The 27,678-nt window shown below is 45.3% G+C and overlaps 1 pseudogene; it reads right to left on the reverse strand.

Moving 5' to 3' along the window:
* Positions 1 to 27,678, reverse strand: part of LOC141148951 (BOS complex subunit NCLN-like) — a 232,840-nt pseudogene that overhangs the window by 132,909 nt on the left and 72,253 nt on the right.

Below are 27,678 nucleotides of genomic sequence, written 5' to 3' on the forward strand. Positions count from 1 at the left end.
GCGTGATATTCCCAATATTATAGGGACCTGTATGTCACTATCTGGGCGTGATATTCCCGATATTATAGGGACCTCTATGGCATTATCTGGGCGTGATATTCCTGATATCATAGGGACCTGTATGGCATTATCTGGGCGTGATATTCCTGATATTATAGGGACCTGTATGGCATTATCTGGGTGTGATATTCTTGATATTATAAGGACCTGTATGGCATTATCTGGGCGTGATATTCCTGATATTATAGGGACCTGTATGGCATTATCTGGGCGTGAGATTCCTGATATTATAGGGACCTGTATGGCACTATCTGGGCGTGATATTCCCGATATTATAGGAACCTGTATGGCATTATCTGGGCGTGATATTCATGATATTATAGGGACCTGTATGGCAATATCTGGGTGTGAGATTCCTGATATTATAGGGACCTGTATGGCACTATCTGGGCGTGATATTCCCGATATTATAGGAACCTGTATGGCATTATCTGTGTGTGATATTCCTGATATTATAGGGACCTGTATGTCACTATCTGAGCGTGATATTCCGATATAATAGGGACCTGTATGGCATTATCTGGGCATTATATTCCTGATATTATAGGTACCTGTATGGCAATATCTGGGTCTGATATTTCCGATATTATAGGGACCTGTATGGCACTATCTGGCGGTGATATTGCTGATATTATAGGGACCTGTATGGCATTATCTGGGCGTGATATTCCCGATATTATAGGGACCTGTATGGCATTATCTGGGCGTGATATTCCCGATATTATAGGGACCTGTATAGCATTATCTGGGCGTGATATTCCTGATATTATAGGGACCTGTATGGCACTATCTGGGCGTGATATTCCTGTTATTATAAGGACCTGTATGGCATTATCTGGGAGTGATATTCCCGATATTATAGGGACCTGTATGGCATTATCTGGGCGTGATATTCCCGATATTATAGGGACCTGTATGGCATTATCTGGGTGTGATATTCCTGATATTATAGGGACCTGTATGGCATTATCTGGGCGTGATATTCCTGATATTATAGGGACCTGTATGGCACTATCTGGCGGTGATATTGCTGATATTATAGGGACCTGTATGGCATTATCTGGGCGTGATATTCCCGATATTATAGGGACCTGTATGGCATTATCTGGGCGTGATATTCCCGATATTATAGGGTCCTGTATAGCATTATCTGGGCGTGATATTCCTGATATTATAAGGACCTGTATGGCATTATCTGGGCGTGATATTCCCGATATTATAGGGACCTGTATGGCAATATCTGGGTGTGATATTCCCGATATTATAAGGACCTGTATGGCATTATCTGGGTGTGAGATTCCTGATATTATAGGGACCTGTATGTCACTATCTGGGCGTGATATTCCCGATATTATAAGGACCTGTAGGTCACTATCTGGGCGTGATATTCCCGATATTATAGGGACCTGTTTGGCATTATCTGGGCGTGATATTCCCGATATTATAGGGACCTGTATGGCATTATCTGTGTGAGATATTCCTGATATTATATGGACCTGTATGGCATTATCTGGGCGTGATATTCCTGATATTATAGGGACCTGTAAGGCATTATCTGGGTGTGATATTCCTGATATTATAGGGAGCTGTATGTCACTATCTGGGCGTGATATTCCCAATATTATAGGGACCTGTATGGCATTATCTGGGCGTGATATTCTTGATATCATAAGGACCTGTATGGCATTATCTGGGCGTGATATTCCTGATATTATAGGGACCTGTATGGCATTATCTGGGTGTGATATTCCTGATATTATAAGGACCTGTATGGCATTATCTGGGCGTGATATTCCCGATATTATAGGAACCTATATGGCATTATCTGGGCGTGATATTCCTGATATTATAGGGACCTGTATGGCATTATCTGGGTGTGATATTCCTGATATTATAAGGACCTATATGGCATTATCTGGGCGTGATATTCCCAATATTATATGGACCTGTATGGCATTATCTGGGCGTGATATTCCTGATATTATAGGGACCTGTAAGGCATTATCTGGGCGTGATATTTCTGATATTATAGGGACCTGTATGTCACTATCTGGGCGTGATATTCCCGATATTATAGGGACCTGTATGGCATTATCTGGGCGTGATATTCCTGATATCATAGGGACCTGTATGGCATTATCTGGGCGTGATATTCCTGATATCATAGGGACCTGTATGGCATTATCTGGGCGTGATATTCCTGATATTATAGGGACCTGTATGGCATTATCTGGGTGTGATATTCCTGATATTATAGGGACCTGTATGGCATTATCTGGGCGTAATATTCCCGATATTATAGGAACCTGTATGGCATTATCTGGGTGTGATATTTCTGATATTATAGGGACCTGTATGGCATTATCTGGGCGTGATATTCCTGATATTATAGGGACCTGTATGTCACTATCTGAGCCTGATATTCCGATATTATAGGGACCTGTATGGCATTATCTGGGCATTATATTCCTGATATTATAGGTACCTGTATGGCAATATCTGGGTCTGATATTTCCGATATTATAGGGACCTGTATGGCACTATCTGGCGGTGATATTGCTGATATTATAGGGACCTGTATGGCATTATCTGGGCGTGATATTCCCGATATTATAGGGACCTGTATGTCATTATCTGGGCGTGATATTCCCGATATTATAGGGACCTGTATAGCATTATCTGGGCGTGATATTCCTGATATTATAGGAACCTGTATGGCATTATCTGGGCGTGATATTCCTGTTATTATAAGGACCTGTATGGCATTATCTGGGAGTGATATTCCCGATATCATAGGGACCTGTATGGCATTATCTGGGCGTGATATTCCCGATATTATAGGGACCTGTATGGCATTATCTGGGTGTGATATTCCTGATATTATAGGGACCTGTATGGCATTATCTGGGCGTGATATTCCTGATATTATAGGGACCTGTATGGCACTATCTGGCGGTGATATTGCTGATATTATAGGGACCTGTATGGCATTATCTGGGCGTGATATTCCCGATATTATAGGGACCTGTATGGCATTATCTGGGCGTGATATTCCCGATATTATAGTGACCTGTATGGCACTATCTGGGTGTGATATTCCTGATATTATAGGGACCTGTATGGCACTATCTGGGCGTGATATTCCTGTTATTATAAGGACCTGTATGGCATTATCTGGGCGTGATATTACCGATATTATAGGGACCTGTATGGCATTATCTGGGCGTGATATTCCCGATATTATAGGGACCTGTATGGCACTATCTGGGTGTGATATTCCTGATATTATTGGGACCTGTATGGCACTATCTGGGTGTGATATTCCTGATATTATAGGGACTTGTATGGCACTATCTGGGCGTGATATTCCTGTTATTATAAGGACCTGTATGGCATTATCTGGGCGTGATATTACCGATATTATAGGGACCTGTATGGCATTATCTGGGCGTGATATTCCCGATATTATAGGGACCTGTATGGCATTATCTGGGCGTGATATTCCCGATATTATAGGGACCTGTATGGCATTATCTGGGTGTGATATTCCTGATATTATAGGGACCTGTATGGCATTATCTGGGCGTGATATTCCTGATATTATAGGGACCTGTATGGCATTATCTGGGTGTGATACTCCTGATATTATAGGGAACTGTATGGCATTATCTGGGTGTGATATTCCCGATATTATAAGGACCTGTATGTCGCTATCTGGGCGTGATATTCCTGATATTATAGGGAACTGTATGGCATTTTCTGGGTGTGATATTCCCGATATTATAAGGACCTGTATGGCACTATCTGGGCGTGATATTCCTGATATTATAGAGACCTGTATGGCATTATCTGGGTGTGATACTCCTGATATTATAGGGACCTGTATGGCATTATCTGGGCGTGAGATTCCTAATATTATAGGGACCTGTATGGCATTTTCTGGGCATCATATTCCTGTTCTTATAGGTACCTGTATGGCATTAACTGGGCGTGATATTCCCGATATTATAGGGACCTGTATGGCATTATCTGGGTGTGATATTCCTGATATTATAAGGACCTGTATGGCATTATCTGGGCGTGATATTCCCGATATTATAGGAACCTGTATGGCATTATCTGGGCGTGATATTCCTGATATTATAGGGACCTGTATGGCATTATCTGAGCGTGATATTCCTGATATCATAGGGACCTGTATGGCATTATCTGGGTGTGATATTTCTGATATTATAGGGACCTGTATGGCATTATCTGGGCGTGATATTCCTGATATTATAGGGACCTGTATGTCACTATCTGAGCGTGATATTCCGATATTATAGGGACCTGTATGGCATTATCTGGGCATTATATTCCTGATATTATAGGTACCTGTATGGCAATATCTGGGTCTGATATTTCCGATATTATAGGGACCTGTATGGCACTATCTGGCGGTGATATTGCTGATATTATAGGGACCTGTATGGCATTATCTGGGCGTGATATTCCCGACATTATAGGGACCTGTATGGCATTATCTGGGCGTGATATTCCCGATATTATAGGGACCTGTATAGCATTATCTGGGCGTGATATTCCTGATATTATAGGGACCTGTATGGCAATATCTGGGCGTGATATTCCTGTTATTATAAGGACCTGTATGGCATTATCTGGGCGTGATATTCCCGATATTATAGGGACCTGTATGGCATTATCTGGGCGTGATATTCCCGATATTATAGGGACCTGTATGGCATTTTCTGGGTGTGATATTCTTGATATTATAGGGACCTGTATGGCATTATCTGGGCGTGATATTCCTGATATTATAGGGACCTGTATGGCACTATCTGGCGGTGATATTGCTGATATTATAGGGACCTGTATGGCATTATCTCGGCGTGATATTCCCGATATTATAGGGACCTGTATGGCATTATCTGGGCGTGATATTCCCGATATTATAGGGACCTGTATAGCATTATCTGGGCGTGATATTCCTGATATTATAAGGACCTGTATGGCATTATCTGGGCATGATATTCCCAATATTATAGGGACCTGTATGGCATTATCTGGGTGTGATATTCCCGATATTATATGGACCTGTATGGCATTATCTGGGTGTGAGATTCCTGATATTATAGGGACCTGTATGGCACTATCTGGGCGTGATATTCCCGATATTATAGGGACCTGTTTGGCATTATCTGGCCGTGATATTCCCGATATTATAGGGACCTGTATGGCATTATCTGTGTGAGATATTCCTGATATTATATGGACCTGTATGGCATTATCTGGGCGTGATATTCCTGATATTATAGGGACCTGTATGGCATTATCTGTGTGGGATATTCCTGATATTATATGGACCTGTATAGCATTATCTGGGCGTGATATTCCTGATATTATAGGGAGCTGTATGTCACTATCTGGGCGTGATATTCCCAATATTATAGGGACCTGTATGGCATTATCTGGGCGTGATATTCCTGATATCATAGGGACCTGTATGGCATTATCTGGGCGTGATATTCCTGATATTATAGGGACCTGTATGGCATTATCTGGGTGTGATATTCCTGATATTATAGGGACCTGTATGGCATTATCTGGGTGTGATATTCCCGATATTATAGGAACCTGTATGGCATTATCTGGGCGTGATATTCCTGATATCATAGGGACCTGTATGGCATTATCTGGGCGTGATATTCCTGATATTATAGGGACCTGTATGGCATTATCTGGGTGTGATATTCCTGATATTATAAGGACCTGTATGGCATTATCTGGGCGTGATATTCCCGATATTATAGGAACCTGTATGGCATTATCTGGGCGTGATATTCCTGATATTATAGGGACCTGTATGGCATTATCTGGGTGTGATATTCCTAATATTATAAGGACCTGTATGGCATTATCTGGGCGTGATATTCCCGATATTATATGGACCTGTATGGCATTATCTGGGCGTGATATTCCTGATATTATAGGGACCTGTAAGGCATTATCTGGGCGTGATATTCCTGATATTATAGGGACCTGTATGTCACTATCTGGGCGTGATATTCCTGATATTATAGGGACCTGTATGGCATTATCTGGGCGTGATATTCCTGATATCATAGGGACCTGTATGGCATTATCTGGGCGTGATATTCCTGATATTATAGGGACCTGTATGGCATTATCTGGGTGTGATATTCCTGATATTATAAGGACCTGTATGGCATTATCTGGGCGTGATATTCCCAATATTATAGGAACCTGTATGGCATTATCTGGGTGTGATATTTCTGATATTATAGGGACCTGTATGGCATTATCTGGGCGTGATATTCCCGATATTATAGGAACCTGTATGGCATTATCTGGGCGTGATATTCCTGATATCATAGGGACCTGTATGGCAATATCTGGGCGTGATATTCCTGATATTATAGGGACCTGTATGGCATTATCTGGGCGTGATATTCCCGATATTATAGTAACCTGTATGGCATTATCTGGGTGTGATATTTCTGATATTATAGGGACCTGTATGTCACTATCTGAGCGTGATATTCCGATATTATAGGGATCTGTACGGCATTATCTGGGCATTATATTCCCGATATTATAGGGACCTGTATGGCAATATCTGGGTCTGATATTTCCGATATTATAGGGACCTGTATGGCACTATCTGGCTGTGATATTGCTGATATTATAGGGACCTGTATGGCATTATCTGGGCGTGATATTCCCGATATTATAGGGACCTGTATGTCATTATCTGGGCGTGATATTCCCGATATTATAGGGACCTGTATAGCATTATCTGGGCGTGATATTCCTGATATTATAGGAACCTGTATGGCATTATCTGGGTGTGATATTCCTGATATTATAGGGACCTGTATGGCATTATCTGGGCGTGATATTCCCGATATTATAGGGACCTGTATGGCATTATCTGGGTGTGATATTCCTGATATTATAGGGACCTGTATGGCATTATCTGGGCGTGATATTCCTGATATTATAGGGACCTGTATGGCACTATCTGGCGGTGATATTGCTGATATTATAGGGACCTGTACGGCATTATCTGGGCGTGATATTCCCGATATTATAGGGACCTGTATAGCATTATCTGGGCGTGATATTCCCGATATTATAGGGACCTGTATGGCACTATCTGGGTGTGATATTCCTGATATTATAGGGACCTGTATGGCACTATCTGGGTGTGATATTCCTGATATTATAGGGACCTGTATGGCACTATCTGGGCGTGATATTCCTGTTATTATAAGGACCTGTATGGCATTATCTGAGCGTGATATTACCGATATTATAGGGACCTGTATGGCATTATCTGGGCGTGATATTCCCGATATTATAGGGACCTGTATGGCACTATCTGGGTGTGATATTCCTGATATTATAGGGACCTGTATCGCACTATCTGGGTGTGATATTCCTGATATTATAGGGACCTGTATGGCACTATCTGGGCGTGATATTCCTGTTATTATAAGGACCTGTATGCCATTATCTAGGCGTGATATTACCGATATTATAGGGACCTGTATGGCATTATCTGGGCGTGATATTCCCGATATTATAGGGACCTGTATGGCATTATCTGGGTGTGATATTCCTGATATTATAGGGACCTGTATGGCATTATCTGGGCGTGATATTCCTGATATTATAGGGACCTGTATGGCATTATCTGGGCTTGATATTCCTGATATTATATGGACACTGTATGTCGCTATCTGGGCGTGATATTCCTGATATTATAGGGAACTGTATGGCATTTTCTGGGTGTGATATTTCCGATATTATAGGGACCTGTATGGCACTATCTGGGCGTGATATTCCCGATATTATAGAGACCTGTATGGCATTATCTGGGTGTGATACTCCTGATATTATAGGGACCTGTATGGCATTATCTGGGCGTGAGATTCCTGATATTATAGGGACCTGTATGGCATTAACTGGGCGTGATATTCCCGATATTATAGGGACCTGTATGGCATTATCTGGGTGTGATATTCCTGACATTATAAGGACCTGTATGGCATTATCTGGGCGTGATATTCCCGATATTATAGGAACCTGTATGGCATTATCTGGGCGTGATATTCCTGATATTATAGGGACCTGTATGGCATTATCTGAGCGTGATATTCCTGATATCATAGGGACCTGTATGGCATTATCTGGGCGTGATATTCCTGATATTATAGGGACCTGTATGGCATTATCTGGGTGTGATATTTCTGATATTATAGGGACCTGTATGGCATTCTCTGGGCGCGATATTCCCAATATTATAGGGACCTGTATGGCATTATCTGGGCGTGATATTCCTGATATTATAGGGACCTGTATGGCATTATCTGAGCGTGATATTCCTGATATCATAGGGACCTGTATGGCATTATCTGGGCGTGATATTCCTGATATTATAGGGACCTGTATGGCATTATCTGGGTGTGATATTCCTGATATTATAGGGACCTGTATGTCACTATCTGAGCGTGATATTCCGATATTATGGGGACCTGTATGGCATTATCTGGGCATTATATTCCTGATATTATAGGGACCTGTATGGCAATATCTGGGTCTGATATTTCCGATATTATAGGGACCTGTATGGCACTATCTGGCGGTGATATTGCTGATATTATAGGGACCTGTATGGCATTATCTGGGCGAGTTATTCCCGATATTATAGGGACCTGTATAGCATTATCTGGGCGTGATATTCCTGATATTATAGGGACCTGTATGGCACTATCTGGGCGTGATATTCCTGTTTTTATAAGGACCTGTATGGCATTATCTGGGCGTGATATACCCGAAATTATAGGGACCTGTATGGCATTATCAGGGTGTGATATTCCTGATATTTTTGGGACCTGTATGTCATTATCTGGGCGTGATATTCCTGATATTATAGGGACCTGTATGGCACTATCTGGCGGTGATATTGCTGATATTATAGGGACCTGTATGGCATTATCTGGGCGTGATATTCCCGATATTATAGGGACCTGTATGGCATTATCTGGGTGTGATATTCCCGATATTATAGGGACCTGTATAGCATTATCTGGGTGTGATATTCCTGATATTATAGGTACCGGTATGGCATTATCTGGGCGTGATATTCCTGATATTATAAGGACCTGTATGGCATTATCTGGGCGTGATATTCCCGATATTATAGGGACCTGTATGGCATTATCTGGGTGTGGTATTCCCGATATTATAAGGACCTGTATGGCATTATCTGGGTGTGAGATTCCTGATATTATAGGGACCTGTATGGCATTATCTGGGCGTGATATTCCCAATATTATAGGGACCTGTTTGGCATTATCTGGGCGTGATATTCCCGATATTATAGGGACCTGTATGGCATTATCTGTGTGAGATATTCCTGATATTATATGGACCTGTATGGCATTATCTGGGCGTGATATTCCTGATATTATAGGGACCTGTAAGGCATTATCTGGGCGTGATATTCCTGATATTATAGGGAGCTGTATGTCACTATCTGGGCGTGATATTCCCAATATTATAGGGACCTGTATGGCATTATCTGGGCGTGATATTCCTGATATCATAGGGACCTGTATGGCATTATCTGGGTGTGATATTCCTGATATTATAAGGACCTGTATGGCATTATCTGGGTGTGATATTCCTGATATTATAAGGACCTGTATGGCATTATCTATGTGTGATATTCCTGATATTATAAGGACCTGTATGGCATTATCTGGGCGTGATATTCCCGATATTATATGGACCTGTATGGCATTATCTGGGCGTGATATTCCTGATATTATAGGGACCTGTATGGCATTATCTGGGTGTGATATTCCTGATATTATAAGGACCTGTATGGCATTATCTGGGCGTGATATTCCCAATATTACAGGAACCTGTATGGCATTATCTGGGTGTGATATTTCTGATATTATAGGGACCTGTATGGCATTATCTGGGCGTGATATTCCCGATATTATAGGAACCTGTATGGCATTATCTGGGCGTGATATTCCTGATATCATAGGGACCTGTATGGCATTATCTGGGCGTGATATTCCTGATATTATAGGGACCTGTATGGCATTATCTGGGTGTGATATTCCTGATATTATAGGGACCTGTATGGCATTATCTGGGCGTGATATTACCGATATTATAGGAACCTGTATGGCATTATCTGGGTGTGATATTTCTGATATTATAGGGACCTGTATGGCATTATCTGGGCGTGATATTCCTGATATTATAGGGACCTGTATGTCACTATCTGAGCGTGATATTCCGATATTATAGGGACCTGTATGGCATTATCTGGGCATTATATTCCTGATATTATAGGTACCTGTATGGCAATATCTGGGTCTGATATTTCCGATATTATAGGGACCTGTATGGCACTATCTGGCTGTGATATTGCTGATATTATAGGGACCTGTATGGCATTATCTGGGCGTGATATTCCCGATATTATAGGGACCTGTATGGCATTATCTGGGCGTGATATTCCCGATATTATAGGGACCTGTATAGCATTATCTGGGCGTGATATTCCTGATATTATAGGGACCTGTATGGCATTATCTGGGTGTGATATTCCTGATATTATAGGGACCTGTATGGCACTATCTGGGCGTGATATTCCTGTTATTATAAGGACCTGTATGGCATTATCTGGGAGTGATATTCCCGATATTATAGGGACCTGTATGGCAATATCTGGGTGTGATATTCCTGATATTATAGGGACCTGTATGGCATTATCTGGGCGTGATATTCCCGATATTATAGGGACCTGTATGGCATTATTTGGGTGTGATATTCCTGATATTATAGGGACCTGAATGGCATTATTTGGGCGTGATATTCCTGATATTATAGGGACCTGTATGGCACTATCTGGGCGTGATATTCCTGTTATTATAAGGACCTGTATGGCATTATCTGGGCGTGATATTACCGATATTATAGGGACCTGTATGGCATTATCTCGGCGTGATATTCCCGATATTATAGGGACCTGTATGGCATTATCTGGGTGTGATATTCCTGATATTATAGGGACCTGTATGGCATTATCTGGGCGTGATATTCCTGATATTATAGGGACCTGTATGGCATTATCTGGGCTTGATATTCCTGATATTATATGGACACTGTATGTCGCTATCTGGGCGTGATATTCCTGATATAATAGGGAACTGTATGGCATTTTCTGGGTGTGATATTTCCGATATTATAGGGACCTGTATGGCACTATCTGGGCGTGATATTCCCGATATTATAGAGACCTGTATGGCATTATCTGGGCGTGATATTCCTGATATCATAGGGACCTGTATGGCATTATCTGGGCGTGATATTCCTGATATTATAGGGACCTGTATGGCATTATCTGGGTGTGATATTCCTGATATTATAAGGACCTGTATGGCATTATCTGGGCGTGATATTCCCAATATTACAGGAACCTGTATGGCATTATCTGGGTGTGATATTTCTGATATTATAGGGACCTGTATGGCATTATCTGGGCGTGATATTCCCGATATTATAGGAACCTGTATGGCATTATCTGGGCGTGATATTCCTGATATCATAGGGACCTGTATGGCATTATCTGGGCGTGATATTCCTGATATTATAGGGACCTGTATGGCATTATCTGGGTGTCATATTCCTGATATTATAGGGACCTGTATGGCATTATCTGGGCGTGATATTCCCGATATTATAGGAACCTGTATGGCATTATCTGGGTGTGATATTTCTGATATTATAGGGACCTGTATGGCATTATCTGGGCGTGATATTCCTGATATTATAGGGACCTGTATGTCACTATCTGAGCGTGATATTCCGATATTATAGGGACCTGTATGGCATTATCTGGGCATTATATTCCTGATATTATAGGTACCTGTATGGCAATATCTGGGTCTGATATTTCCGATATTATAGGGACCTGTATGGCACTATCTGGCTGTGATATTGCTGATATTATAGGGACCTGTATGGCATTATCTGGGCGTGATATTCCCGATATTATAGGGACCTGTATGGCATTATCTGGGCGTGATATTCCCGATATTATAGGGACCTGTATAGCATTATCTGGGCGTGATATTCCTGATATTATAGGGACCTGTATGGCATTATCTGGGTGTGATATTCCTGATATTATAGGGACCTGTATGGCACTATCTGGGCGTGATATTCCTGTTATTATAAGGACCTGTATGGCATTATCTGGGAGTGATATTCCCGATATTATAGGGACCTGTATGGCAATATCTGGGTGTGATATTCCTGATATTATAGGGACCTGTATGGCATTATCTGGGCGTGATATTCCCGATATTATAGGGACCTGTATGGCATTATTTGGGTGTGATATTCCTGATATTATAGGGACCTGAATGGCATTATTTGGGCGTGATATTCCTGATATTATAGGGACCTGTATGGCACTATCTGGGCGTGATATTCCTGTTATTATAAGGACCTGTATGGCATTATCTGGGCGTGATATTTCCGATATTATAGGGACCTGTATGGCATTATCTCGGCGTGATATTCCCGATATTATAGGGACCTGTATGGCATTATCTGGGTGTGATATTCCTGATATTATAGGGACCTGTATGGCATTATCTGGGCGTGATATTCCTGATATTATAGGGACCTGTATGGCATTATCTGGGCTTGATATTCCTGATATTATATGGACACTGTATGTCGCTATCTGGGCGTGATATTCCTGATATAATAGGGAACTGTATGGCATTTTCTGGGTGTGATATTCCCGATATTATAGGGACCTGTATGGCACTATCTGGGCGTGATATTCCCGATATTATAGAGACCTGTATGGCATTATCTGGGTGTGATACTCCTGATATTATATGGACGCTGTATCGCACTATCTGGGCGTGATATTCCCGATATTATAGGGACCTGTATGGCATTATCTGGGCTTGAAATTCCCGATATAATAGGGACCTGTGTGGCATTTTCTGGGTGTGATATTCCCGATATTATAGGGACCTGTATGGCATTATCTGGGCGTGAGATTCCTGATATTATAGGGACCTGTATGGCATTAACTGGGCGTGATATTCCCGATATTATAGGGACCTGTATGGCATTATCTGGGCATCATATTCCTGTTCTTATAGGTACCTGTATGGCATTAACTGGGCGTGATATTCCCGATAATATAGGGACCTGTATGGCACTATCTGGGAGTGATATTCCCAATATTATAGGGACCTGTATGGCATTATCTGGCCGTGATATTCCTGAAATTATAGGGACCTGTATGGCACTATCTGGGCATGATATTCCCGATATTATAGGGACCTGTATGGCACTATCTCGGCGTGATATTCCCGATATTATAGGGACCTGTATGTCACTATCTGGGCGTGATATTCCCGATATTATAGGGACCTGTATGGCATTATCTGGGCGTGATGCTCCTAATATTATATGGACGCTGTATGGCACTATCTGGGCGTGATATTCCCGATATTATAGGGACCTGTATGGCTTTATTTGGGCGTGATATTCCCGATATTATAGGGACCTGTATGGCATTATCTGGGCGTGATATTCCCGATATTATAGGGACCTGTATGGCATTATCTGGGCTTGAAATTCCCGATATTATAGGGACCTGTATGGCATTTTCTGGGCGTGATATTCCTGGTTTTTTAGGGACCTGTATGGCATTAACTGGGCGTGATATTCCCGATATTATAGGGACCTGTATGGCATTATCTGGGCGTGATATTCCCGATATTATAGGGACCTGTATGGCATTATCTGGGCGTGATATTCCTGATATTATATGGACACTGTATGTCGCTATCTGGGCGTGATATTCCTGATATTATAGGGAACTGTATGGCATTTTCTGGGTGTGATATTCCCGATATTATAGGGACCTGTATGGCACTATCTGGGCGTGATATTCCCGATATTATAGAGACCTGTATGGCATTATCTGGGTGTGATACTCCTGATATTATATGGACGCTGTATGGCACTATCTGGGCGTGATATTCCCGATATTATAGGGACCTGTATGGCATTATTTGGGCGTGATATTCCCGATATTATAGGGACCTGTATGGCATTATCTGGGTGTGATATTCACGATATTATAGGGACCTGTATGGCATTATCTGGGCGTGAGATTCCTGATATTATAGGGACCTGTATGGCATTAACTGGGCGTGATATTCCCGATATTATAGGGACCTGTATGGCATTATCTGGGCATCATATTCCTGTTTTTATAGGTACCTGTATGGCATTAACTGGGCGTGATATTCCCGATAATATAGGGACCTGTATGGCACTATCTGGGAGTGATATTCCCAATATTATAGGGACCTGTATGGCATTATCTGGGCGTGATATTCCTGATATTATAGGGACCTGTATGGCACTATCTGGGTATGATATTCCCGATATTATAGGGACCTGTATGGCACTATCTCGGCGTGATATTCCCGATATTATAGGGACCTGTATGTCACTATCTGGGCGTGATATTCCCGATATTATAGGGACCTGTATGGCATTATATGGGCGTGATGCTCCTAATATTATATGGACGCTGTATGGCACTATCTGGGCGTGATATTCCAGATATTATAGGGACCTGTATGGCTTTATTTGGGCGTGATATTCCCGATATTATAGGGACCTGTATGGCATTATCTGGGCGTGATATTCCCGATATTATAGGGACCTGTATGGCATTATCTGGGCTTGAAATTCCCGATATAATAGGGACCTGTGTGGCATTTTCTGGGTGTGATATTCCCGATATTATAGGGACCTGTATGGCATTATCTGGGCGTAAGATTCCTGATATTATAGGGACCTGTATGGCATTAACTGGGCGTGATATTCCCGATAATATAGGGACCTGTATGGCACTATCTGGGAGTGATATTCCCAATATTATAGGGACCTGTATGGCATTATCTGGGCGTGATATTCCTGATATTATAGGGACCTGTATGGCATTATCTGGGCGTGATATTCCCGATATTATAGGGACCTGTATGGCATTATCTGGGCGTGAGATTCCTGATATTATAGGGACCTGTATGGCATTAACTGGGCGTGATATTCCCGATATTATAGGGACCTGTATGGCATTATCTGGGCATCATATTCCTGTTTTTATAGGTACCTGTATGGCATTAACTGGGCGTGATATTCCCGATAATATAGGGACCTGTATGGCACTATCTGGGAGTGATATTCCCAATATTATAGGGACCTGTATGGCATTATCTGGGCGTGATATTCCTGATATTATAGGGACCTGTATGGCACTATCTGGGTATGATATTCCCGATATTATAGGGACCTGTATGGCACTATCTCGGCGTGATATTCCCGATATTATAGGGACCTGTATGTCACTATCTGGGCGTGATATTCCCGATATTATAGGGACCTGTATGGCATTATATGGGCGTGATGCTCCTAATATTATATGGACGCTGTATGGCACTATCTGGGCGTGATATTCCAGATATTATAGGGACCTGTATGGCTTTATTTGGGCGTGATATTCCCGATATTATAGGGACCTGTATGGCATTATCTGGGCGTGATATTCCTGATATTATAGGGACCTGTATGGCATTATCTGGGCTTGAAATTCCCGATATAATAGGGACCTGTGTGGCATTTTCTGGGTGTGATATTCCCGATATTATAGGGACCTGTATGGCATTATCTGGGCGTAAGATTCCTGATATTATAGGGACCTGTATGGCATTAACTGGGCGTGATATTCCCGATAATATAGGGACCTGTATGGCACTATCTGGGAGTGATATTCCCAATATTATAGGGACCTGTATGGCATTATCTGGGCGTGATATTCCTGATATTATAGGGACCTGTATGGCACTATCTGGGTATGATATTCCCGATATTATAGGGACCTGTATGGCACTATCTCGGCGTGATATTCCGCTATTATAGGGACCTGTATGTCACTATCTGGGCGTGATATTCCCGATATTATAGGGACCTGTATGGCATTATCTGGGCGTGATGCTCCTAATATTACATGGACGCTGTATGGCACTATCTGGGCGTGATATTCCCGATATTATAGGGACCTGTATGGCTTTATTTGGGCGTGATATTCCCGATATTATAGGGACCTGTATGGCATTATCTGGGCGTGATATTCCCGATATTATAGGGACCTGTATGGCATTATCTGGGCTTGAAATTCCCGATATTATAGGGACCTGTATGGCATTATCTGGGCATCATATTCCTGTTCTTATAGGTACCTGTATGGCATTAACTGGGCGTGATATTCCCGATATTATAGGGACCTGTATGGCACTATCTGGGCGTGATATTCCTGATATTATAGGGACCTGTATGGCATTATCTGGGCATCATATTCCTGTTCTTATAGGTACCTGTATGGCATTAACTGGGCGTGATATTCCCGATATTATAGGGACCTGTATGGCACTATCTGGGCGTGATATTCCTGATATTATAGGGACCTGTATGGCACTCTCTGGGCGTGATATTCCCGATATTATAGGGACCTGTATGGCATTATCTGGACGTGATATTCCTGATATTATAGGGACCAGTATGGCACTTTCTGGGCGTGATATTCCCGATATTATAGGAACCTGTATGGCACTATCTGGGTATGATATTCCCGATATTATAGGGACCTGTATGGCATTATCTGGGCGTGATATTCCTGATATTATAGGGACCTGTATGGCACTATCTGGGTGTGATATTCCTGATATTATAGGGACCTGTATGGCATTATCTGGACATTATATTCCTGATATTATAGGGACATGTATCGCATTATCTGGTCGTGATATTCCTGATATTATAGGGACCTGTATGGCATTATCTGGGCGTGATATTCCCAATATTATAGGGAGCTGTATGGCACTATATGGGCATTATATTCCTGATATTATAGGGACCTGTATGGCATTATCTGGGCGTGATATTTCTGATATTATAGGGACCTGTATGGCATTATCTGGGCGTGATATACCTGACATTATAGGGACCTGTATGGCACTATCTGGGTGTGATATTCCTGATATTATAGGGACCTGTATGGCATTATCTGGGCGTGATATTCACGATATCATAGGGACCTGTATAGCATTATCTGGGTGTGATATTACCGATATTATAGCGACCTGTATGGCACTATCTGGGCGTGATACTCCTGTTATTATAGGGACCTATATGGCATTATCTGGGCGTGATATACCTGATATTATAGGGACCTGTATGGCACTATCTGGGTGTGATATTCCCGATGTTATAGGGACCTGTATGGCATTATCTGGGTGTGATATTCCCGATGTTATAGGGACCTGTATGGCATTATCTGAGTGTGATATTCCTGATATTATATGGACTCTGTATGGCATTATCTGGGTGTGATATTCCCGATGTTATAGGGACCTGTATGGCATTATCTGGGCGTGATATTCCCGATATTATAGTGACCTCTATGACATTATCTGGGCGTGATATTCCCGATATTATAGGGACCTGTATGGCATTGTCTGGGTGTGATATTCCCGATATTATTGGGACCTGTATGGCATTATCTGGGCGTCATATTCCCGATGTTATAGGAACCTGTATGGCATTATCTGGGTGTGATATTCCTGATATTATATGGACTCTGTATGGCATTATCTGGGTGTGATATTCCCGATGTTATAGGGACCTGTATGGCATTATCTGGGCGTGATATTCCCGATATTATAGTGACCTCTATGACATTATCTGGGCGTGATATTCCCGATATTATAGGGACCTGTATGGCATTATCTGGGCGTCATATTCCTGATATTATAAGGACCTGTATGGCATTATCTGGGCGTGAAATTCCTGATATTATAGGGACCTGTATGACATTATCTGGGTGTGATATTCCCGATATTATAGGGACCTGTATGGCATTATCTGGGTGTGATATACCTGATATTATAGGGACCTGTATGGCATTATCTGGGCGTGATATTCCTGATATTATAGGAACCTGTATGACATTATCTGGGTGTGATATTCCCGATATTATAGGGACCTGTATGGCATTATCTGGGCGTGATATACCTGATATTGTAGGGACCTGTATGGCACTATCTGGGCGTGATATTCCCGATATTATATGGAACTGTGACGCCCTGCTGTGCATGGAGTCACAGACCAAAGGGGGGTGCATTTCAGGTTTTCTCCACAAGAGGCCCTCAGAGCATACACACACCTCCACCTTCCACCTCAGACCACCAGAGGGAGCCTGATAGTGATATAAATGAGGAAGGTGGAGTGATTCAGCAGTTTTAGTTTTTCTGCTCAGACACAGAAGGAGAGAGTCTGTGAGTAAGTTCTCCTCAGGAAGAGAGTGGAGACAACAGTCTGGAGCCCACAGCCAGTTCCTGCAGACTGAGACACAGAGGAACAGGTCAGTCTGCAGTGGAGCTTAGTCAGACTCAAGCAGCTCAGGTTAGTGAGCTAGGAGCGTTGCCGACGCTCTAAAGAGTGGCAGAAGAGGCAGCCAGCTTACTGCCAGTGTGTATAGCCTAGTGAGGGCCCAGAGTAGGCCGAAGGCTAGTGGAACAGTAGCATCGGGGACCGAGGAGCTTCATAAGCTCACCCCAGAAATATACCGGACACCGGCTCCGAGTCTGCAGAGCAGTATACCCTCTGTGGAAAACAACCGGATCTTTCCTGGAAGACTTCAGGTCTCAGGATAGCCCAGGAGCTGACACGTAACAGGACCAGGAGGCACGGAGGCTCCGCCATACCAGGAGCGTGCTCTTCAGCAAAAGGCCCTAACACCAGGTCAGCCGGCGCAACACAAGGACTAAGTTAGGCCTAGTTTCAGACAGGCCATAAACTACACAAGCGGCAAGGATACAGGAGGCCCTATACCTGCTCACTGGGGAGAGACCTGCAGTGCACCCCTCACCCTACAGTGCTCCGGGCGGTACCGCAACTCCACCAGTAAAAAGGTACTGAAGCCAAACGTGAGTGTGTCTCCCATTTTTCCTTGGACCCGGCTGGGTCACCGCCATATAGTGCACCTTACCGAACACCGCTGCCCTGAGGCCTAGCTCCACCTGTGGGGAGCTACCCCATCATAGCTGCCGTAACACCGGCCTCAGTGGACTGCCGCATCACTGGTGGTCCTCACCAGACACCACAGGTGGCGTCACGAACTTTCATTTTCCATTTAACCCCTTTTTTTTAAGAGAGACCCCAGGGTACGGGCCCGGGAGCCGACCACCGCGACATCCCCCAAGGCCAGGCATTAAGGCCCGGGCGCCGAGTAGTCCCCATCCCCTGGGTGCCACATCTCTCTAACTGGCGTCACGAACAGGATTGCGTGCCCGCGGCAACAGAAGGAGTTGTGCCCGTTGCCACCGGGTATTGTGCGCCTTAAGAAACTGTAAAAAAAAAAAACCTCACAGTGGTGAAGCTTTTCCCGCCATTTTCTGGAGTTTCCTGCCATTGGCCGCCATCTTTCCGGTCGCCATGCGAGAAGAAGGGCGTAACCGCGGGAAAACTAGAGGGCATAACCGCTGAAATCGCGCGAAGTCGAGGACACGCCCCACGCACTGACGCAGCGTCAGGTCCTGGCAGGAAGCCCAAGCGAACGCTCTGACGTGGAACGTAAGCGACGCAAGGTCCTATCAGAAGACCTCCGCCTGCGGAGCTGCGGCCTACAGAAGGAAGGTAGGCCACGGTTCACTAGGGGGGCGCCAAGATGTTGCAGCAACAGCCTGACGTTGCTGACCAGGCTGACAGCCCCGATGATGCACCCGCAGCCGCCGCCGCGCAAGACGGAGCAGCCGCCCCATTACCAGGGCCTGTAGCCCCTATTGTACCATTGACTTTACCGTACATGCCTGGAGCAAAGTGGCTCCCCCAGTACAACGGCAAGCCGGACACCCTGTCCGGATTCAAGCGCAAAATATGCAGCATCCTGGACATGTATCCTATGACCGGCAAACAAAGAGCTGCAGTAGTTGTGGGACAATTGACTGGTGCTGCGGAGAGAGAAGTAGAGACTTGGTCGGCCGCAGACCAGGAATCAGTGTCCACAATTTTCAAAAAGTTACAGACTGCCTTTGAGGACCGCACTGAGGCAGACCTCCGGATGAGGTTCTACCAATGCTCTCAGAAGCCGGAGGACAGCGTTCGGGACTATGCCTGCCGTTTACAGGTGGCCCTGCGAGCTCTAAAACAGGTTAGTCCAATTAGCATAACCAATGAGAGTAAAATGCTAAAAGAACAATTTGTCCGGGGGCTGAGGTCCCAAGCGGAGAGCAGGACTGTGCGTTGGTGGTCCTTGGACCATCCAGATGCTACCTTCGACACCCTTAAGGACATGGCTATCAAGGGACTGCAACCCCTGGAGACAGCAGATACGTCTATCCAGCGTTACCAGGGTGGGGCCACTCCAACGCAAGCAGCACTCACCTTTTCCCCGCTGGCTACTGAAGCCAAAGTGGAGGCAGCGCCCCCTACTGAGCTGGACTGTCTGCGCTCAGAAGTGCGCCAGCTGACCAAAAACCTGGCCACTGTGATGAGTGCCCTGCAACTACGGACTGAGCCAGAGACGGAAGGAAAGATCCTGCTAGCCGACTGCCCTGAGGATGTCCCCTGGATGAACCAGAGGAGAAGGAGGACGTCGCCACCCCGGAGGAGGACATCGCCACCCCGGAGGAGGACAACGCCACCCCCAGGAAGGACCAACAACCAGCGCCATCCTCACCAAGAGTTCTTCTGCCACAGCTGCCAGAAGGCAGGTCACACAGTGCACCAGTGTCCTTTAAACGAGCAAACCCTGGGTCCGAGGGCCAGCACCCAGGAATAGACTCAGCAGGCCCCTCAGACTGGCACCGCAGGTTCGCGGGAGGAAGACCTTTCCTATCCATCATACTTGACAGCATTGCGATACCTGCCCTGCTGGACACCGGATCCCAGGTAACAATCATACCTGATATCCTCTATAGCAAATACTGGTCCATGGACAGTCTCCAACCCCCAAACCCAGACTTTTCAGTATATGCCTCTAACGGCCTCCCTCTTGACCTACTCGGGGTTAAGAATGTAGCAGTAAAAGTGGGGAGAGTGGAGTTAAAGGACCAGGGACTCATTGTAGTGAAGACTGTCAATGAGGAAAATGGACTGAATATGGTACTAGGCACTAACATTGTTGGTAACTGTGTGGAGGAGGTTGTGTTTTTACTCCCAACAGCTCGCTGACATTGCCAGACCAGGGCAGAGGAGAGCGATCCAGAAGGAGATCCGAGCCCTGACGTACCAGCAGCAAGCGAAGCTGACCGGCGGTGAGATTGGTAACGTGCGGGTAACTGACCCGATACCCATTGTAATTCCCCCAATGAGTGAAATGCTTATCTGGTGTAGAGCAGCAATAGGTCTTAAAGGACAGAGCTACCAGGCGGTAGTAGAACCCCTTAGCTCAGAGCACAGACCTACACTCTTAACCGCCAGGGGGGTAGTAGATGTACGCAATGGGAGGGTGCCCGTCCGTCTTCTTAACTATGGGGAAGACGAGGTTAAATTACCACGTTATGCCACTATTGCCAAACTCTACACTGTAAATAATAACTCTATTCACACGGTGGAGTCCTTAACCTCCCCAGACCAAGTGGAGGATAATGACCCTACAACATAGGAGGGGGATTGGTGTCAACAGCTTCACGTTGGGACAGACACCACTCCTGCCCACCAGAAACAGGGAGTACACCGAGTGGTTCAGGAATACTAGCAGGTATTCAGCAAACACCCGCTTGACTTTGGGAGGATTAAGGGGGTACAACATCACATCCCCACAGGCAACCATCCCCCCATCAAGGAACGGTACAGGCCTATACCTCCAGCACACTACCAGAAAGCCAAGGAGATGTTGCATGACATGAAGAAGGCAGGGGTAGTAAGGGATAGTTGTAGTCCCTGGGCACCTCCCCTAGTTCTAGTCAGGAAGAAGGATGGAAGCATGAGAATGTGCGTAGATTACCGTCAAGTAAATCGCATTACACATAAAGATGCATACCCTTTACCACGTATTGAGGAATCCCTGGCTGCCTTGAAGTCTGCAAATTACTTTTCCACCCTTGACCTCACTAGTGGGTACTGGCAAGTAGCTGTGGCTGAGGAGAATCGGGAGAAGACGGCCTTCACCACCCCGATGGGACTCAGCGAGTTCAACAGTATGCCGTTTGGACTCTGCAATGCCCCCGGAACGTTTCAGAGATTGATGGAGTGCTGCCTGGGACACCGCAACTTCGAGACTGTGTTATTATACCTGGATGACGTGATTGTGTACTCCAAGACGTATGAGGACCACTTGAAGCACCTGGCAGAGGTATTTGAGTCACTGTTCCAGTATGGGATGAAGTTGAAGCCCTCCAAGTGCCACCTGCTCAAGAAGAAGGTACAGTACCTGGGACACATTGTCAGTCCAGAAGGGGTAGCACCAGACCCGGAGAAGGTCACTGCCATCCAGAAATGGCCGGAGCCGAAGAACCTCAAGGAGGTGCGTCAGTTCCTGGGACTGATAGGATACTACCGGAGGTTTGTAAAAGATTACACCAAGAGAGCAGCACCTCTGCAAGACCTCCTGGTAGGACAGTCCCCCAAGGACAGAAATCCCCTGTTCCACTGGGGTAAAGAACAGGCTGAATCATTTCAAGAAATGAAGGAGATCCTGACAGGTGATGAGATCCTAGCCTACCCTGACTACAGCCAACCGTTCCTGCTGTATACTGATGCCAGCAATGAAGGATTGGGAGCTGTCCTAAGTCAGAAGCAGAATGGCCAGGAGAAAGTCATCGCGTATGCAAGCAGGAAGCTCCGCCCGACCGAGAGGAACCCAGAGAACTATAGCAGCTTCAAGTTGGAGTTTCTGGCCTTGGTCTGGGCCATTACAGAAAGGTTCAAGGACTACCTAGCCTCCAGCAAGTTCACTGCCTACACTGACAATAACCCCTTAACTCATCTTGAAACAGCCAAGCTGGGAGCCATGGAACAACGATGGATGGCTCGGCTGTCAAACTACCAATTCACCATAAAGTACCGGGCGGGCCGCAAGAACGCCAACGCCGATGCCCTGTCCAGGATGCCTCACCAGTCAGACACAGAAGAAGAAGTGGATGACCTGGAAGAGGTTGAACTACCTGCCTTCCACCGGAATGGGATGACCCACGAGCTACGAGCCTCCAGGAGGCAACGCGGTAAGACTTTAAACCCCTTGCCTCACCACAGCTGGAAAGAGACCCAGGACAGCGACCCGGTTGTCAGCCGTATCAAGGAACTGATAACCCAAGAAGGTTCCTCCCTGGAGAAGGATGCGTCTCTCCAAGCAAAGCAGCTGTGGAATGAGAGAAGCCGGCTGTTTATCTACCGTGAGAAGTTGTGCCGGAGGTACGTCAATCCCAAAACCCACGAGATGGTGTGGCAGATAGTGGTCCCCAACACGGACATCCAGATGGTGTTGGAGGCCTACCACGATCAAGCGGGGCACTTTAGCTGGAAAAAGCTAGAGACCCTGTTGAAGTGCCGATTCTACTGGGTGGGGATGCGCAGCTCCATTGAGAGGTGGTGCAGAGACTGTGGACCCTGTGGCCTCAGAAGAAGAGACTACAGCAGCCAGAAGGCACCTCTGCAACCCATCAAGATGACTCGCCCTTTGGAGATCGTGGCCCTGGACCATGTCAAGTTGTCACCTAGTTGCTCAGGATACTCCTATGCCCTGACCATGGTGGATCACTACTCCAGGTTCCTGGTGGTCGCCCCTGTCAAAGACCTGACAGCAGAGACAGCAGCCAAGACGTTTCAAGCGTACTTCTGCAGACCCCATGGATACCCTGAGCAGGTACTGACTGACCAAGGCCAGGCCTTTGAGGCTGAATTGTTCAAAGAGTTCTGCCATCTGTACGGGTGTAAAAAGATCAGGACTACACCGTACCACCCCCAAACTAACGGTCTCTGTGAAAAGATGAACAACATCATCATCGATCTACTGAAGACCATACCACTAGAAGAGAGAAACCAGTGGCCAGACCTACTACCTGAGTTAGTGGATCTGTATAATCACATACCAGTAAGCTCCACCAATTGCACTCCGGCATATCTAATGCGGGCAAGACCTGGGAAGTTGCCCATGGACCTGGAGCTTGGTGTGGTAGAACCTGAAGCTGATGCGACCACTGAGGACTGGGACACGGCCAGACAGGAGCAGTACAGAAGAGTACAAGCCTGTGTCGAAGACAGTCTCACTCGGGTGAGGGATAAACAAGAGGCGCAATACAACAGAAGTGCACCAGCAAAACCCTTCACACCAGGAGAAGTGGTATTGAAAAGGAAGCGGAGGAACCACAAGCTTGATGACCAGTGGGAGAGAGAACCCTACACTGTGTTGAATTCAAGGTTTGACAACAGGAAGACGTGTTTGATCAGCAAAGATGGAGGGAGAACTACTGCAACAGTATCTCGGGACCATCTAAAGTTGTGTCCGGATCTGCTAAAACCCCAAGAAGAAGTGCCCCTCATCATCCAGGAGGAACCTGAAGAAGCAGTAATCCATACTGACTTAGGTGACTTCCCGGCAGATTGGCCTCAAATAGGAGGAGCGGTGATCGTCCCAGTACTCCACTTCTTCCAGCAACCAGAAAACTCTCTACAGCAAGTTGGACCTGTAAGTGCTGCTGAAGAGCCAGCTCAAGAAGGATCTCCGGCTGGAGCAGAGCAAGAAGGCCCAGCCAATGGTACACTTGCCAGTCCCATAGAGAGGTTAAGGCAATTTTACAACTTACCCACACGAAGGGCAGACAGGGTAACTGATGATACAGACATTGATACCCCACAGACCACTGCATTACGCAGATCAGTACGCAGCACGAGAGGTAAACCCCCTGCTAGGTACATTGAATAAAATAGTACAATTTCTGAGAATGTAGATAGTTACCCCTGAGGTATTATGTATTATACTACGTATTGTATTAATGTGTGTAACTTATATTTCTTCCCTTTGAATGGACAATTCAAGTGATATGGACACTGTAACCCTAACCTGTTTATTCCTTATATATGAACTCTGAGGCTGAGGACTTTGTGCAGCCCAAAGATTTTCTTTGTAAATATTTGCGCTCCCTGGAGTGCCCCTTTGAGCAACCTCTCTGGAAGAGACTTGGACTTTCTGGTTGCTCACTGCCTACTGCTTTTGCTATGTATATATATATTTTTATTCATGTTTTGTTATGCAACGTTCAAGTGTTCTAACCTCCCATAAAGGGAAGCTTGTTATTTCTATTGTTTACAAAATGTGCTTCAGCCCGGGAGTGCTGACTTTAACTAGGGGGGAATGTGACGCCCTGCTGTGCATGGAGTCACAGACCAAAGGGGGGTGCATTTCAGGTTTTCTCCACAAGAGGCCCTCAGAGCATACACACACCTCCACCTTCCACCTCAGACCACCAGAGGGAGCCTGATAGTGATATAAATAAGGAAGGTGGAGTGATTCAGCAGTTTTAGTTTTTCTGCTCAGACACAGAAGGAGAGAGTCTGTGAGTAAGTTCTCCTCAGGAAGAGAGTGGAGACAGAACAGTCTGGAGCCCACAGCCAGTTCCTGCAGACTGAGACACAGAGGAACAGGTCAGTCTGCAGTGGAGCTTAGTCAGACTCAAGCAGCTCAGGTTAGTGAGCTAGGAGCGTTGCCGACGCTCTAAAGAGCGGCAGAAGAGGCAGCCAGCTTACTGCCAGTGTGTATAGCCTAGTGAGGGCCCAGAGTAGGCCGAAGGCTAGTGGAACAGTAGCATCGGGGACCGAGGAGCTTCATAAGCTCACCCCAGAAATATACCGGACACCGGCTCCGAGTCTGCAGAGCAGTATACCCTCTGTGGAAAACAACCGGATCTTTCCTGGAAGACTTCAGGTCTCAGGATAGCCCAGGAGCTGACACGTAACAGGACCAGGAGGCACGGAGGCTCCGCCATACCAGGAGCGTGCTCTTCAGCAAAAGGCCCTAACACCAGGTCAGCCGGCGCAACACAAGGACTAAGTTAGGCCTAGTTTCAGACAGGCCATAAACTACACAAGCGGCAAGGATACAGGAGGCCCTATACCTGCTCACTGGGGAGAGACCTGCAGTGCACCCCTCACCCTACAGTGCTCCGGGCGGTACCGCATATCCACCAGTAAAAAGGTACTGAAGCCAAACGTGAGTGTGTCTCCCATTTTTCCTTGGACCCGGCTGGGTCACCGCCATATAGTGCACCTTACCGAACACCGCTGCCCTGAGGCCTAGCTCCACCTGTGGGGAGCTACCCCATCATAGCTGCCGTAACACCGGCCTCAGTGGACTGCCGCAGCGCTGGTGGTCCTCACCAGACACCACAGGTGGCGTCACGAACTTTCATTTTCCATTTAACCCCTTTTTTTTAAGAGAGACCCCAGGGTACGGGCCCGGGAGCCGACCACCGCAACATCCCCCAAGGCCAGGCATTAAGGCCCGGGCGCCGAGTAGTCCCCATCCCCTGGGTGCCACAGAACTGTATGGCAATATCTGGGTGTGATATTCCTGATATTATAGGGACCTGTATGGCATTATCTGGGCGTGATATTCCCGATATTATAGGGACCTGTATGGCATTATCTGGGCGTGATATTCCTGATATTATAGGGACATGTATGGCATTATCTGGGCGTGATATTCCTGATATTATAGGGACCTGTATGGCATTATCTGGGTGTGAAATTCCCGATATTATAGGGACCTGTATGTCACTATCTGGTGTGATATTCCCGATATTATAGGGACCTGTATGGCATTATCTGGGCGTGATACTCCTGATATTCTATGGACACTGTATGGCACTATCTGGGCGTGATAATCCCGATATTATAGGGACCTGTATGGCATTATTTGGGCGTGATATTCCAGATATTATAGGGACCTGTAGGGCATTATCTGGGCGTGATATTCCCGATATAATAGGGACCTGTATGGCACTATCTGAGCTTGAAATTCCCGATATTATAGGGACCTGTGTGGCATTATCTCGGCGTGAGATTCCTGATATTATACGGATCTGTATGGAATTTTCTGGGCGTGATATTAATTATATTATAGGGACCTGTATGGCACTATCTGGGCTTGATATTCCCGATATTATAGGGACCTGTATGGCATTATCTGGGCGTGATATTCCTGATATTATATGGACCTGTATGGCATTAACTGGGCGTGATATTCCCGATATTATAGGGACCTGTATGGCACTATCTGGGCGTTATATTCCCAATATTATAGGGACCTGTATGGCATTATCTGGGCGTGATATTCCTGATATTATAGGGACCTGTATAGCACTATCTGGGCGTGATATTCCCGATATTAAAGGGACCTGTATGGCATTATCTGGGCGTGATATTCCTGATATTATAGGGACCTGTATGGCATTATCTGGGCGTGATATT

The sequence above is a fragment of the Phyllobates terribilis genome, unplaced genomic scaffold, assembly GCF_046119375.1.
Source record: "Phyllobates terribilis strain yellow unplaced genomic scaffold, ASM4611937v1 Scaffold_1__5_contigs__length_1240528914, whole genome shotgun sequence".
In the NCBI taxonomy this organism is placed as follows: domain Eukaryota; kingdom Metazoa; phylum Chordata; class Amphibia; order Anura; family Dendrobatidae; genus Phyllobates; species Phyllobates terribilis.